Source organism: Cervus canadensis, chromosome 13 (assembly GCF_019320065.1).
Source record: "Cervus canadensis isolate Bull #8, Minnesota chromosome 13, ASM1932006v1, whole genome shotgun sequence".
Taxonomy (NCBI): domain Eukaryota; kingdom Metazoa; phylum Chordata; class Mammalia; order Artiodactyla; family Cervidae; genus Cervus; species Cervus canadensis.
In genome coordinates this window covers 69,771,136-69,785,446 of record NC_057398.1, presented here as the reverse complement: position 1 = coordinate 69,785,446, position 14,311 = coordinate 69,771,136, and positions in this window count along the sequence as shown.

Here is a 14,311-nt window from a genome sequence, read left to right as displayed (position 1 = left end):
CAGTCCATAGTTACTAACCTCCCTCATGCATGCTCTCCATCACATGTCCCAATCAAAAACAACAAATGCTGAGTGATTGTTGAGCAGCCTCACCTGTGTCCTGACAGCTGCTTTCTGTCCCTCTAGTGCCCCAGGAGGACCTGGTGGACGAACTGCCCCAGGCCTGCGCTGAGGAACAGCCTCTGAGTATTCTGAAGGTAAGCTACTCTCCCTTTATCAGGGATAAGACTGCTCCTTCACTCCTTCATGTTTTATTCAGCCAAATACACTTATAGTAGTCTGACAGTGTAAACTATCACTGATACACGCAATTCCTTGGCTGGGGAAATATTGAGGTTAAGTCTATTATCAACACAGATATTTTTCAATAGGACATTAAAAATAGACAGCATCAGTTACTACTCTAGGTGCTTTTAGCAAGAGAAATTTTCTCCTCCTTGAAAAGTAATTTTGTAATTATTGGTTAAATTGAAACTGAGACCTCTTATGTGAAAAAGCCTGGGCTTTTCAACAGGTGTCTGCCCTGTTTTCCTTTGGGGCCATTGACTTAAAGAATTTTGGTTATCTGAGGATAAAAATCAGATAACAGAAGACTTACTGTAGGTAATACATGATGTTGAGACCCTCACACTCTGTTTTCTTCTCTCTAATTGCAGGCACATGGAGTAGTCTATGAACATGGTAAATATTCAGGGACCATCCCTGTGCTGAGGTACAATCTAGATGATGCAGGTGGGGCTCTCTTGCTGGCTCTAGTTGGATAGGTGCCCTGATGCTGGATCCCTACAGGGGGTGAGGGCTGGGGGTGCAGAGAAGAGACCGATCTCCCAGGATGAACAATAACTGTGTTCTATGGTCTCTGGAAATAATTACATCATTTAGATGCTGTGGGTTTGTGTGAATCGGGGTTGGGGTGCCACGTGTGAGTCCATGTGATGTGGTTTTGAATCTGTGTGTGTGTGTGTGTCTGTGTCCTCAGAGGTGTTTCCCTGTTAGCACAAGTCAAGTGTGAACTTTCTAAATACTTCTCATCACAACTGCACACTGGTTATACATTACATGATTCTTTCCTCAGCTTACCCCTTCCTCAAGTTTGGTTAATATTCATTTTCCTCAGATGGAGATGGTGCTGGACAAAATGGCCCAAGTTCTTGACCTCCTAAATAGAAAAGCCAAATCGATGCCTAAGTGCTGTCCCAATATGGTTGCTCTGGACATCTGACCTTCACTTGACGCTCAACCCTGGGATCCTCAGTCATGGCACATGGGGCTCTCTCCATTTATGAGCCATGCCGGGAGCTGCTGGCCGCTCCGGAGGTCCAGATTGTGCCCTTTATTATAAGGGTAGCTCAGTGGTCACTTTCCTGGTGGCTCAGATGGTAAAGAGTCTGCTTACAATGTGGGAGACCCAGGTTTGATCCCTGGGTTGGATAGATCCTCTGGAAAAGGAAATGGCAACCCACTCCAGTACTCTTGCCTGGAAAATCCCATGGAGAGAGGAGCCTGGTGGGCTGCAGTCCATGGGGTTGCAAAGAGTCGGGCACGACTGAGTGACTCCACTTTCATTTTCACTTTTCAGTGGTCACAGAAATCAGGACAAGCAAAGATGGATTAACAGACAATTTTGACAGAGTCTGTAGTAGGGCTCTTCGGGACTTGCATCCTCCTGGTCAAATCACAGACTCTGAGAATTATGTGCCCTTGTGTAGACAATGTAGGTCATAACTTTTGGTGCTACTGTCATTGCTTAAACAAGGAATAAAGCGTATTATCAGGAAGATAGTTCATTGTACTGGGTCACTTTAAAATAAGCCTTCCATTGATTAAACCCTGTAGGACATACTCAAGGGAAGGTGTCAAATAGATCTCACAGTGGAACTCGATAGCATAGTGACTGTGACTCTTTTTGTAAATTTCCTGCACAGCTCGGTGAGAGATAGCGTTCACCCATGCTTCCTCTCCATAATGAACTGTCCCACTAAATGTATGACTTCTGTGAGTGTGGACAGCCACTGACTCAGTGGACATGCAAACATTGTTCGGAAGATGAAGACTAGGAAAAAATATCACATGATTGATAATAGCTATTTGGAAATATAAGATTGAATTCAGTCCTCTAACCAAGTTTGCTTTTAATCAAGAACAAATTCTCATAGAAGACCTGTTAAGTACAATAGCTGTAACTGTGAATCCTGGGGAGGCAGTGATCTAGAAAGAAATGCAAAAGTCAGGGGCGATTTACTAGAAGCTGTAAACAGGCAGGAGGGACATGGGTCTCTGTCATTGAAAACTGGCATGCACTTTAGTGTTTCTTTTGTCCCCATTGGTTAGATTATCAGTAGTTAAATGCAGAAGCTGTGCTTCATTTCTTTCCTGCTCCTCTCTGCTCTCCTTCATCCAGCAAAGAGGATGATTCAATAGCAGCTCAGTCCATAGCTACTAACCTCCCTCATGCAGGCACTCCACCCCATGACCCCATCAAACAACAACAACAACAAAACAAATAAAACAGCAACAGAAAAAATGCTGAGTGATTGGTGAGCAGCCTCACCTGTGTTCTGATATCTACTATGTGTCACTCTAGATTCCCAGGAGGACCCGGTGGTGAAATTTTGCCGGGACTGGGTTAAGGAACAGACTCAGAGTACCCTGAAGGTAAGCTCATCTGTCTTTCTCTGGCATAGGAACTGTTGCTTCACTTATTTTTCATTCAGTCAAATACAGTTATAGTAATCTGACAATGTACATTATCACTGCTGTATGCAATCCCTTGGCTGGGGAAATATTGAGGATAAGCCTATTATCAGCACAGACTTGATTCAAAAGGACATTAAAAAAGATAGCATCAGTTACTACTGTAGGCACTTTCCTCGGTAGAAATTTTTCCTCCAAGAAAAGTAATTCTGTAATTGTTGGTGAAATTATACCTCAGAGATCATATGTAAAGTTTGTCAGGCTTTTCAACAGGGATCCTCTCTTTTTTGGAGTGGACCACTGACTTGAAGAGTTTTAGTTTTCTGAGGAAAAAACTCAGATAACAGATTTACTTCAGAGAAAATACGATGCTGACACCCTCACACTGTTTTCTTCTCTCTAATCACAGGCATACGGAGCAGTCTGTGAACACGGTAAATATTCAGGGATCATTTCTTTTCTGAGGAACTATGTAGTCGATGAAGGTGGGGCTCTCTTGCTGGCTCTGGTTGGAGAGGTGACCTGATGCTGGATTCCTACAAGAGTTGAGGGCTTGGGGGTGCAGAGAAGAGACTGATCTTCAAGGAAACAACAATGTCTGTGTTCTGTGGTACCTGGAAACAATTACATTCATCATTTAGATGCTGTGAGTTTATCTGAATTAGGGTTGAGAGCCCATGTGTGGGTCCATGTGGTGTGTTTTTGATGCTCTGTGTGTGTGTGTGTGTTTCCTCAGGAGATGTTTCCCTCTTACACAGCATAAGTCACCTGTGAACTTTCTAAACAGTTCTTATCAGCACTGTACACTGGTTATGTATTACCTGATTCTTTCCTCAACTCAGCCATCCCTTAAGTTTGGTTAATATGCATTTTCCTCAGATGAAGTTGGTGCTGAGAAAAATGGCCCAAGCTCTTGACCTCCTAAGTGGAAAAGCCCAGCTGAGAACCTCGAGGTGGTCCCAGTGTGACTGCTGTGGACCCCTGACCTGCACTTATCACTCTCACAGGATCCTCAGTCATGGAGCAAAGGGGTCCCTGCACCTATGTACATGCCTGGAGGTACTAGCAGCTCCAGAGATCCAGACCATGCCCACCATTATAAGGTGGGCTCAGCGGTCATGGAACCCAGGGCAACCAAATTTACATTAACTGCTAACTTTGGCACAGTCATTAGTGGAAAGGCACCTCGGAACTCACATCCTCCTGGTCAACTCACATTTTCTGAGAGTTGTGTGGCCTCATGTAGACAATGTATGTCATATCGTTTGGTTCTACTGTCCTTGCTTAATCAAGGAATAAAGCAGATTATCATCAGGGAGATATTTCATTATACTGGATGACATTAAAATAAGTCTTACATTGATTAAACCCGGTAGCACACATTCAAGGGAAGTTGTCAAATAGATCTCACAGTGGAACTTGATAGTTAGCCTAGTGACCATGATTGTTTTTGTAAATCTTCCTGCACAGCTGAGTGTGAGGTAGTCAGCATTCATCCCATGCTTCGTCTCTGTAATAAACTGTCCCACTAAATGTATGACTTCTGTGAGTGTGGACAGCCGCTGACTCAGTGGACATGCAAATATTATTTGGAAGATGAAGACTGGGAAAGAATATCACATGATTGATAATGGCTATTTGGATAGGTAGAATTGAATGCAGTCCTCTAACAGAGTTTGCTTTTAATCAAGAAGAAAGTCTCATAGAAGACTTGGTGAGTACAATAGCTGTAACTGTGGATCCTGGGGAGGCAGTGATCTAGGAAGAAATCCAGAAGACAGGTGTGATTTACCAGAAGCCCTAAAGAAGCAGGAGGGCTGTGGGTCTCTGTCATTGAATGCTGGAATGCATTTTAGTGTTCTTTATTCCCCATCGGATAGGTTATCTCTAGTTAAAATGCAGAGCTGTGTTTCATTTTTCCCCTGCTTCTCTCCTTTGCTCTCCTTCATCCAGCAAAAAGGATGATTCAACAGCAACTCAGTCCATAGTTGCTAATCTCCCTCATGCATACACTCTACCCCATTTTTTCTCATCAAAAACAAAAACAAAAACAAAAACACACACACACACAAAAATGCTGAGTGAGTGGTGAGCAGCCTCACTAGTGTCCTGACAGCTACTCTGTGTCCCTCTAGCTCCCCAGGAAGACCAGTGAGGTGGAGAAACTGTGCTTTTTATAATCAACTGTCACACTAAACATATAGCCCCTGTGAGTATCGAAAGCCGCTGACTCAGTGGCCATGCACACAGTGTATAGAAACAAATATTAATAGAAAAATATGATATTATTCATAGCAGCAGTATTTAAATGGTAGGATTCAGTGTTTTAAAATCTTGTATGTATATTTGATTTTCTTTAAGACAAGTGATTAGTGAATTAATAGAATGGCCCAGGATTAAATTCAGTCCTCTAACAGTTCACTTTGAATCAAGTACAAAGTCTCATAGGAAACATGATGAGCAGAGTATCTGGCAGCAACTGTGGATCTCAGAGAAAGAGTGATCTGGGAAAAATCAAGAGACCGTGGCAATTTAGCAGGAGCTCAAAATGAGCAGGAGTCATCGTGGGTCTCTTTCAGTGAACAGTACATGCATTTTAGAGTTATTCTTTTTATAGACTGAATATTTCCTTTTGATTAGGTTCCTCTTAGCTAGAGGGCAAATATCTGTTTTCATTTCCTTCCTCCTCTCCTTTGCTTTCCTTCCTCCTCCAAAGAGGATGGATGAACACAAGTTCAGCTCATGCTTACTAACCTCCCATATCCATACACACCACCCCATGTTCACACAAAGAAAAAAACCCTGTTTTTTATTTTTTCCCAACTCCTGAGCAGCCTCACCACTGTTGTAATAGCTATTCTGTGTCCCTACAGATTTCACTGAGGACCTGCCAGTCAATCCTCCTTGTTACAGGACAGAAGAGACTCTGTGTGACTCCAAGGCAAGTTTTTCTTTTTATTCTGGTCTGAGATAGAAGTATTGTTTCTTTTCTCTTTCAGTAGAATAAACTTATGAGCCTCTGAGTGTGTTCATTTTAGATAGAGACAATTCCCTTGGTTGGGATAATGTGGAATGAGTCTTACTCATGATGCCTCAGTCCACAGGATATTAAAAATTGTTACCATCAATTATACCCTGTAGAGTACAGAGTTCTCTCTTCTATAGTACCTTTTCCTCTAGGAAAAGAATTCTGTAATTTCCAACCCAAGTGGTCTTGGAAGTTCTATCCTCCAGGCAAAGGTCTTGCCTTTCGTCCTGAGTATGTGAGCTCTGGTCTTACTGTGTTCCCTGGACTCCACCACCGTTCCTCATCAGGCTTTCCACTGTCACCTAATGAACCAAAGACTGTGCATCTATATGATCTTACTCTCATGGCGTCTGCTCTTCTGTACTTGCAGGTGTCCGTTTCATCATGTAGAAGCGGTATGTATTCTAGAATCATTCAGTTGGGGAGATAAAGCTTTGTATATGAGAGAGTTAGGGCTTTCTCACTGGTTTTAGTGTAGAGGAATACTGATTCCAAATTCCTGCTGGGAATGAGTATAGGGGCCCTAGTGATAGAAAGTAGCTTTCAAGTAGAATAATGTGGCTGATTACTGTAGTTCCAGGAAGAAGCTGTATTATGGTTAATAATGTAGGTTTGTGTCCATGGGACTGGGTATGTCCCTAAGTGTAATGAATAGTGTGATTCTTTGTGTGTGTGTGAATTTTTTGTGTTGTGTTTTTCCCAATTTTTGTCACCCTAAATATCACTGTTACTGGCGTCAAGTCTCCACCCCGAAAATTCCCATCACCATTGCACCATGAATGAGGATGTACAGAAGAATTAAACAAAGTATACGCGTTCACTGTATGCTTTGATTTTACACCAAGTGTACATCCTTTAACCTGGAAAACAAATCCCATTACTCTTCAGGAAAATGTTTTCAGGATTCCTTTTAAATTTTATTATTATTATTATTATTATTGTCTGTACTGGGCCTTCATTGCTACAGAGGCTATTCTCTAATTGTGGAAAGCAAGGACAGCTCCCTAATTGTTATGAGTAGACTTCTCACTTTGGCGGCTGCTTTTTTGCAGAGCATGGGTCCTAGAGCTCTCTGGCTTCCTCAGTTTTGGCACGTGGGCTCAGTAGTTGTGGCTCCTGGGCCCTAGAGCACAGGCTCAGCAGATGTGGCACATGGGAGTAGTTGCTCTGGGACATGTGGAATCTTTCCAGTCCAGGTATCCAGTCCATATCTCCTGCATTGGCAAATATATTCTTAACTACTGAGCCACCAGGGAAGCCCTACAGGATTCTTTTGAACAAAACTGTGTTTCAGAACCTCCCTTACTGGGTCAATCACACCTTTATTTAATCGTAAATATTGCCTCTTAGTAGGTCTTATGATATTTTGATTGGTCATGATTAATCACTCTGCCACTTCCCTCATTCAAACTCTTTCCTATTAGAGCCTCCAAATGAATCTTCCCCCCTCACCCAAGGCACCTAGTACTGGGGAGGCTCCTTCCTTCTGCAGTGAGCGCCTGGTGGTACCCACAGTCCACACCCAGTTCTAGAGGAATCTGAGAAAGGAGACCCTCTAGGAAGAGATGGAGGACATTCATTCCAGTTCTGCCTCTTAATCTTTGAAGTGTCCAGTCTGTCCTATTAATTCCATATACCTTGTTGTTCAGTACATCTCTAGAACTTTTCCATCTTGCAACTAAAATTTTACAGTCATTGAACAGAAGTTCCCTGTATCAACATCTTCCCAGCTCTTGGAACTACCCTTCTACTCTCTGCTTCCCCGAGTTTTCCTTTAGATAACTCAGGTGAATTGAATCGTGCAGTATTTGTCTTTCTGTGACTAGCTTATTTGACTCTTACCAATATCCTCCTGCTTCATTCATTGCTGCAAATGACAGGATTTCCTTCATTATTAAAGACTGAATCACATTCTAGTGTATATATATATATATACACCACATTTTCTTTAATGATTTATCTGCCCATGGACACTGGCTAGTTTTTCTATCTTGGTTGTTGTGTACAATGTGGTGATGGAGATGAGATTGTAGATATCTCCTGGACATCCTCATTTTATCTCCTTTGGACATAAACTCAAACGAGTGATTCCTCAATCTTATAATGGTTCCCTTAATAATTTTTTGAGGGACTTCTAAACTTCCATAATGGCTACACCATTTTTCATTTCTACCAACAGGGTACAAAGGTTCCACTTCTCTACATCCTTGCCAACACTTGTTATTTTATTTTTATAATACACATCATGAAAGGTGATACCGCCTTTTGACTTGGTTAGCTCAGTTGGTAAAGAATCCACCTGCAATGCAGGAGACCCCGGTTCGATTCCTGGGTCGGGAAGATCCACTGGAGAAGGGAAAGGCTACACACTCCATCATTCTTGGGCTTCCTTTGTGGCTCAACTGGTAAAGAATCTGCCTTCAATTCAGGAGACCTGGGTTCGATTCCTGGGTTGCGAAAATCCCCTGGAGAAAGGAAAGGCTAGCCACTCCAGTATTCTGGCCTGGAGAGTTCCATGGATTGTAAAGTCCATGGGGTCCCAAAGAGTTGGACATAACTGAATGACTTGCACTTTCCATTTCGCTGATACTTAAGTGATGCTGAGCATTTTTCTGATATATACTGATCACTTCTATTTCTTCTGTGAAGAAATGTCTATTGAAGTTTTTTACACATTTCTTAAACTCAGTTATTTGCCTGCTGTTGTTTTGAAGTTGCAGTTGCTTTTTTATATATTCTGGATATTATCCCGTTATTCAGATACAAAGTTTGCAGATACTTCCTCTCATTCTATAGGTTGCCTTTCTGCTGATTGTTGAGGAAACTATCCTTTCTTCACTTGGTAATTTTAGAACCTCGGCAAAGATCATTTGGTCACATGTGTATGAATTTATTCAAGATTCCCTTCATTGGTCTCTCTTCCTATTTTGTTTCTGGTAGAACTCTGTTTTGACTGCTGTGGCATTCTTATGAGTTTTGAATTCAGGAAGCCTTAAGGCCCCATTGTTCTTTGCACTCAAGGTTGTTTTTTTCTCTTTGAATTTCTTTTGAGTTCCATAAGTATTAGTATTGAGGATTCTTTTTTGTTTGTTTGTTTGTTTGTTTCTATAAAAATTACATGAGATTTTGTGAGTTGTTTCAATATATATCTACATCACTTTTAGTAGAATAAGAAGGTCAGTCTGTGACCTTCTAGTGTATGACCATATTCCAGTCTATGAGTATGGTGTGTCATTGGAATTGTCCCTTCTTTCTTTCAACAGTGTCCTGTGGTTTTCCATGCACAAATCTTTCACTTCATAAGGAGCCTTTTGTGCTGCCTTGCTTGGGTCCCCTAGAGTCAGGGATGGGAAAGATGGGCTCGTGAAGAGAATGAATGTTTCTCCTTCCCCTCTGTACCTACCCTCTGGTTACTTGTAGTACAGGAGCTCTGGGCCATGCCCTTTACCTCTGCCTACTAATGAGCTTCCCTACTAGGAATTTTCTTTGAATCTGAGTGTTCATCTTACTATTGGAATGTCCACAAGGAATCTCCCAATGCCTGGCCTGTGTCCTAGAGCCCCAGGTATACCTGCATATGAATGAGCATATCAGACCATCACATCTTCTGCAATAAACAACAAACAAGAACAGGTAGTTTGTTGTCTTTTCCTTATCTTTGGAGTTCTTAGAGCTGAATTTTCCAGTGTAGTAGCCACTAGTCAGATCTGCCTAATTATAATTAACATATTTCAAGCAATACTTAACTTTCTATATTAAAAACAAAACAAAACCCACACAATTACCTGGTCACCCTAGCCATATTTCAAGTGTGTCCATAAGTGTTGAAATTTCAGGTTGATAAGCTTGAATGTAAACTATATTGGGCCTTTAGAAATGTAAGGTTGAAAGGTGATTCTCTCAGCATCTCTCTCATGTGACATATTGCAACTGTGATCAACACCTTGTTGAAGGGCTGGCTCTGACTCCATAAAGCACAGGAGAGGTCTGTGAACCTGGAGGGAACACCAGAAAGATGCTGTGTGAGCAAAGTGGAGGAGGAGAAATGGGTGGGTCAACTTGTATAATAAGTGTATTACTGTTCATGGTTGTCTTTCTACAGACAGCTTCCTGGAGACCATTAGCAGCAGTGACATAGAAGATAACACAGGTAGGGAACAACTCTCAGGTGGGATTTAAAGGGAGAGGGTTCCTGGACCACTCAGGTTACACCTGCTTCTTTGGAGATGAAGGAAAGTGAATATAAATTCAGGAAGAAGAAGGAAATTTATCAGAACTGTGATTTACTCTTCCTACATTTTAATGATATAATAGAGCTATGTGTCCATGTGCTATATGGTGGTCCGCTTATAGTCATCTCTTCTTGCTTTTCCATTTAGAAATGTCCTTTCTCACAAGATACCTCTTTCTTTGTCCTTTCACCACCAAATATGAAAGTTTGGTTTCTGGTTAGTACCTGCAGGGTAGTACTGACAGGGACTTTAGCTTCATGTTTAAATTCTCCTATGATGGCCACATCCTAGTGGGCGCAAAAGTCTCAGAGTCACTTAACACTGGAGACCAAGTTCTGGCAGTGAGTGTCAGGTGGTGGGTGAGACGTGAACCCTCTCCCTCTGCACTTTCAGGACTTGTGGCTTCCCCTCATGTTTGTTCTCACTGTTTATTCCTTGTATGAAGGTTGCTCTCAGGGTTGGATGATCCAAAGCACACGTGCTCTGGCGTGCCTGGGCTGAGTCTGCTGGAGCTCATCTCAGCACCACACCTCCCCAAGGGTGCTGTGCTGAAGGTGCTTGCCCGTGAGAGCAGTCCATGTCCAGCTGCCCCTAGAGACCAGCATGGCCACGGATTCTAGAGACTGTGAAGGGGCCGCTGGCTTTATTTACACATGTTCTCTCACAGCCCTGCTGACCTGGTCTCCTGGGCTGAATCAGAGACTCAGAGCAGCAGGACTCGGAGTCACTGATCCTCTTAGAACCCAATACTCCCTCCAGACAAAAGCTCCAGATGGTTTTGGTCACCATCTTTGCACACTCCCCAACTCGTTTATTTATCTTTTTTAATTTGTTTTGCATTTGAGTTGTTGTATTGTCTTATACATTTTGAGTATGAGCTCCTTATCTGAATATACTTTGTATTTTTTCTGTGGGTTATCTTTTCATCCTCCTGATTATTGAAGAGGCTACCCTTTTCCTATTTCATTGTCTTAGAACTTTGGTGAGTTTCATTTGACCATGTATCCATGAGTTTACTTGGGGCTCTTTATTCTGGCCTTTAGGGCTATGCATCTGTTTCTATGTCAGTATCATACAGCTTTTATTCCTATAACTTTGTAACGTGCCTTGAAATCAGGAGGTGAGAAACTTTGATCTTTGTTCTCGAGATTATTTTGTCTATTTGCAGTCTTTAATGGTTCCATATATCTTTTTGGATTTGCTTTTCCATTTATGAAAATGATGTTAATATTTTAATTGGTGTTGCAATGAATTTTTACTTAGCTTTGGGTAATGTAGAAATGTCAACAGTGCTAAGTCTCCAGTCTATGAGCGTGATGTGTCATTTCAATTCCTTGTGCCTGGTTTAATTCTTTCAGCATGGCTGGTAGTTTTCAGTGTGCAGGTTGTTTGCTTTCTAAAGGCACTTTGTCCTTGCCCTCTCTGGATCTTTCAGAGTCAGTGGTTGGAAGGATGGTTTCATGAAGAGGTGAACTGTCCCTCTTTCTCTTCTACACCTGTTCTCTGATGATGTTCAGCACAGGCGCCCTGGGCCCTGTGTCCATACCTGTCCCCTCAAGAGGAACAACCTGCTGGGAATTCCTCTAAGATCTAGGTGTTGACATTGCTGTTTCAGTGTTTCAAAGGCTCATGAGTACCTGGGATGTGTGCATGAGCCCAGGAAAAAACCCATAAATGAATCATCAAATCAGGTCAGCCAAATACGCTGCAGAAGCTGTTGGGATACACTTCACAGGCCTGCAAGCCCTGTACTGCCTAGATTTGAGGCCAAGGAAAGGTCCCAGAGTTGACAGAGATATCAAAGTTTTAATAGATGGGATGTCTTAGGTGTCTGAAGAAAAAGGGTCCTGGAGAGACATCCACTGTGGATAGCAGGTGACAGACAGAACACAGATGCTGCAATATTCTTCACTCTAGGGGGATGGGGATTCTACCAGTTACAGGGGGAATTAACAGCAGATTGGCTCATTGGTTACACTGGTTACCATGGAAACCAGTAGAGGGCCACATTCCTCTCTTACCCCCTCAGGGTAAATACTTTCATGGGCCAGAGGTCTTTTCTTTGTTAATCTGTAGGTAAACAGCCATCTTGAAAAGGGCAGAAAATGCAGAGGGAATAACCAAGAGAAGGGTGGTAACATTCTATATATATTTATTTGCTCAGTCACTCAGTTGTGTTCGACTTTTTGTGATCCAATGAACTATATCCCCCCAGCTCCTCTGTCCCTGGTATTCTCCAGCTAAGAATGTTGAAGTGGTTTCCATTTCCTCTGCCAAAGCATCATCCCAACCCAGGGATCGAACCCATGTCCCCTGCGTTGACAGACAGATTCTTTACCACTGAGTCACCTGGGAAGCCCTATACCCTCCCTTTTACCACAGTGCCCTGGTATTCTATAAACTGTTCTGCCACAATCTATCAGAAGTGTTAGAACCACTGGAGCTGATCTTAAGATTCATTCAATCTTGCCTGGTGGCTCAGAGAGTAAAGAATTCACCTGCAGTGCAGCAGACCTGGCTTTGAACCCTGAGTCAGAAAGATCCCCTGAAGAAGGAAATGACTACCCACTCCAGTGTTCTTGCCTTGAGAATTCCATGACAGAGGGGCCTGGTGGGTTACACTTCATGGGGTCACAAATTGTTCAACACAACTGAGTGATTAAGCACACACATATATAAACATGTATAGAGGTTGTTGTGAATTATAGTGTGGTAGCCACTACCCAGATGTAACTGTTATAATTTGCTTAAAGACATGTTTTAAATGGTCAAAAGCACTTGGAATTTCAGGTTGGTTAGCATGAAGGTGAGAGCTCTAAAGGGCCTGTAGAAGTGAGAGGTTGAAAACTGACTGTTTCAGCATCTCTGTCTTTAGGTTTGCAACTGAGATCAGTGTCTTACTGAAGGGCTCTGACTGCGCAGAGCACAGATGACTGCTATCTGCTGTCCACAGTGGGGTGTCTCTTCAGGACCCTGGGGAAAAGGTCAAGGTGATGCTGTGAGAGCCAGCAGGGCCCCAACTGGAGCAGGAGAAGTGGGTGGGTCGCTCATTCTAATCACCTGGTTGCTCATGGTTGTGTTTCTGTGGAAAGTGTTGTGGAGAGCATTTGATGCAGTGATGAGGAAGGGAACACAGGCAGGAAACAGCATTCAGATGGGATCTGATGGGAGAGAGCTCCTGAAAATTTAGGGTTAAACCCTCTGCTTGGAAGCTAAGGAAGGTTAACATGAAATTAGGAAGAAGGAAATGTGTATAGAGCTGTGAATTACTCTTTTTATATTTTAATGATATAATAGAGAAATTGTGTCCTGGACTTGCATTGCACTCTGTTTATAATCATCTTTTCTTGCTTTGCTCTTCAAAGATTATTTTTCCTGTAAGAGCTGCTCTCTCCTGCTTTTGTCACTGACTAGTATGGAAGCCTGCTCTCTGGTCAGCACGTCTCGGGTATTGTGCTCCGCAGACTCTGTTTTCTATTTCATGCTGAACTATGATGGCCACATCCTAGTGGGCACAAAACTCTCATTGTCACTTGACACTGGAGACCACGTCCTTGCAGTGCCTGTGAGGTGGTGGGTGAGACGTGAACACTCTCCTCCTGCGCTTTCAGGACTTGTGACTTCTCCTCGTGTTTGTCCTCACTGTTAATTCCTCATGTAAAGGGCACTCCCAGGGGTGGATGAGTCACAGCACACAGGCCCTGGGGTCCCTGCCTGGGCTCGGTCTCCTGGGGCTCATCACAGCCTCCACACCATCCAAGGCTGATGTGCTGAAGGTGCTTCCGGGTGAGAAGTCCACGTCCAGCTGCTCCTAGAGACCCTCCATGGCTGCAGATTCTAGAATCTGTGACGGGTCCACTGGCTTCACACACTTGCTTTCACAGCCCTGCTGACCTGGTCTCCTGGGATTGAGCAGTCCCAGGGCAGCAGGTCCTGGGGTCACTCCTGCTCTCAGAACCCACTGCTCCATCCAGACAGTCCTGCCCCTTCTCCCCAACCCAGGCCTGCCCCGTCCTCTCTCCTTTCCTTATACCTTCTCAAGTCTCATCCCTCCAATTTTCCAAGTCTCGGTGCAAACCCGGCAGCTACCAGGTGTTTATGGAGGACGCTTGTCACATCACTCTGGCTAAATGAAATTGGAAGTGTTTGCCTCTGTCCTCTCTAAGGGTCTGTGAAACTTGAGGTGTTGCTGTGAGCATTAAGCATCTCCCAGGTAACTCAGGTCACCAAAGGCAACAGGAAAGTCCCTGTTATGTGGAATTTTTGTCCGTCCCTCCCCCAGGGCTCAAAACAGTCTCAGGTCCATGCCAGGTCCTCCCTGGCAGGGATGGATTGTTTAATTAAATAATGGACTGAT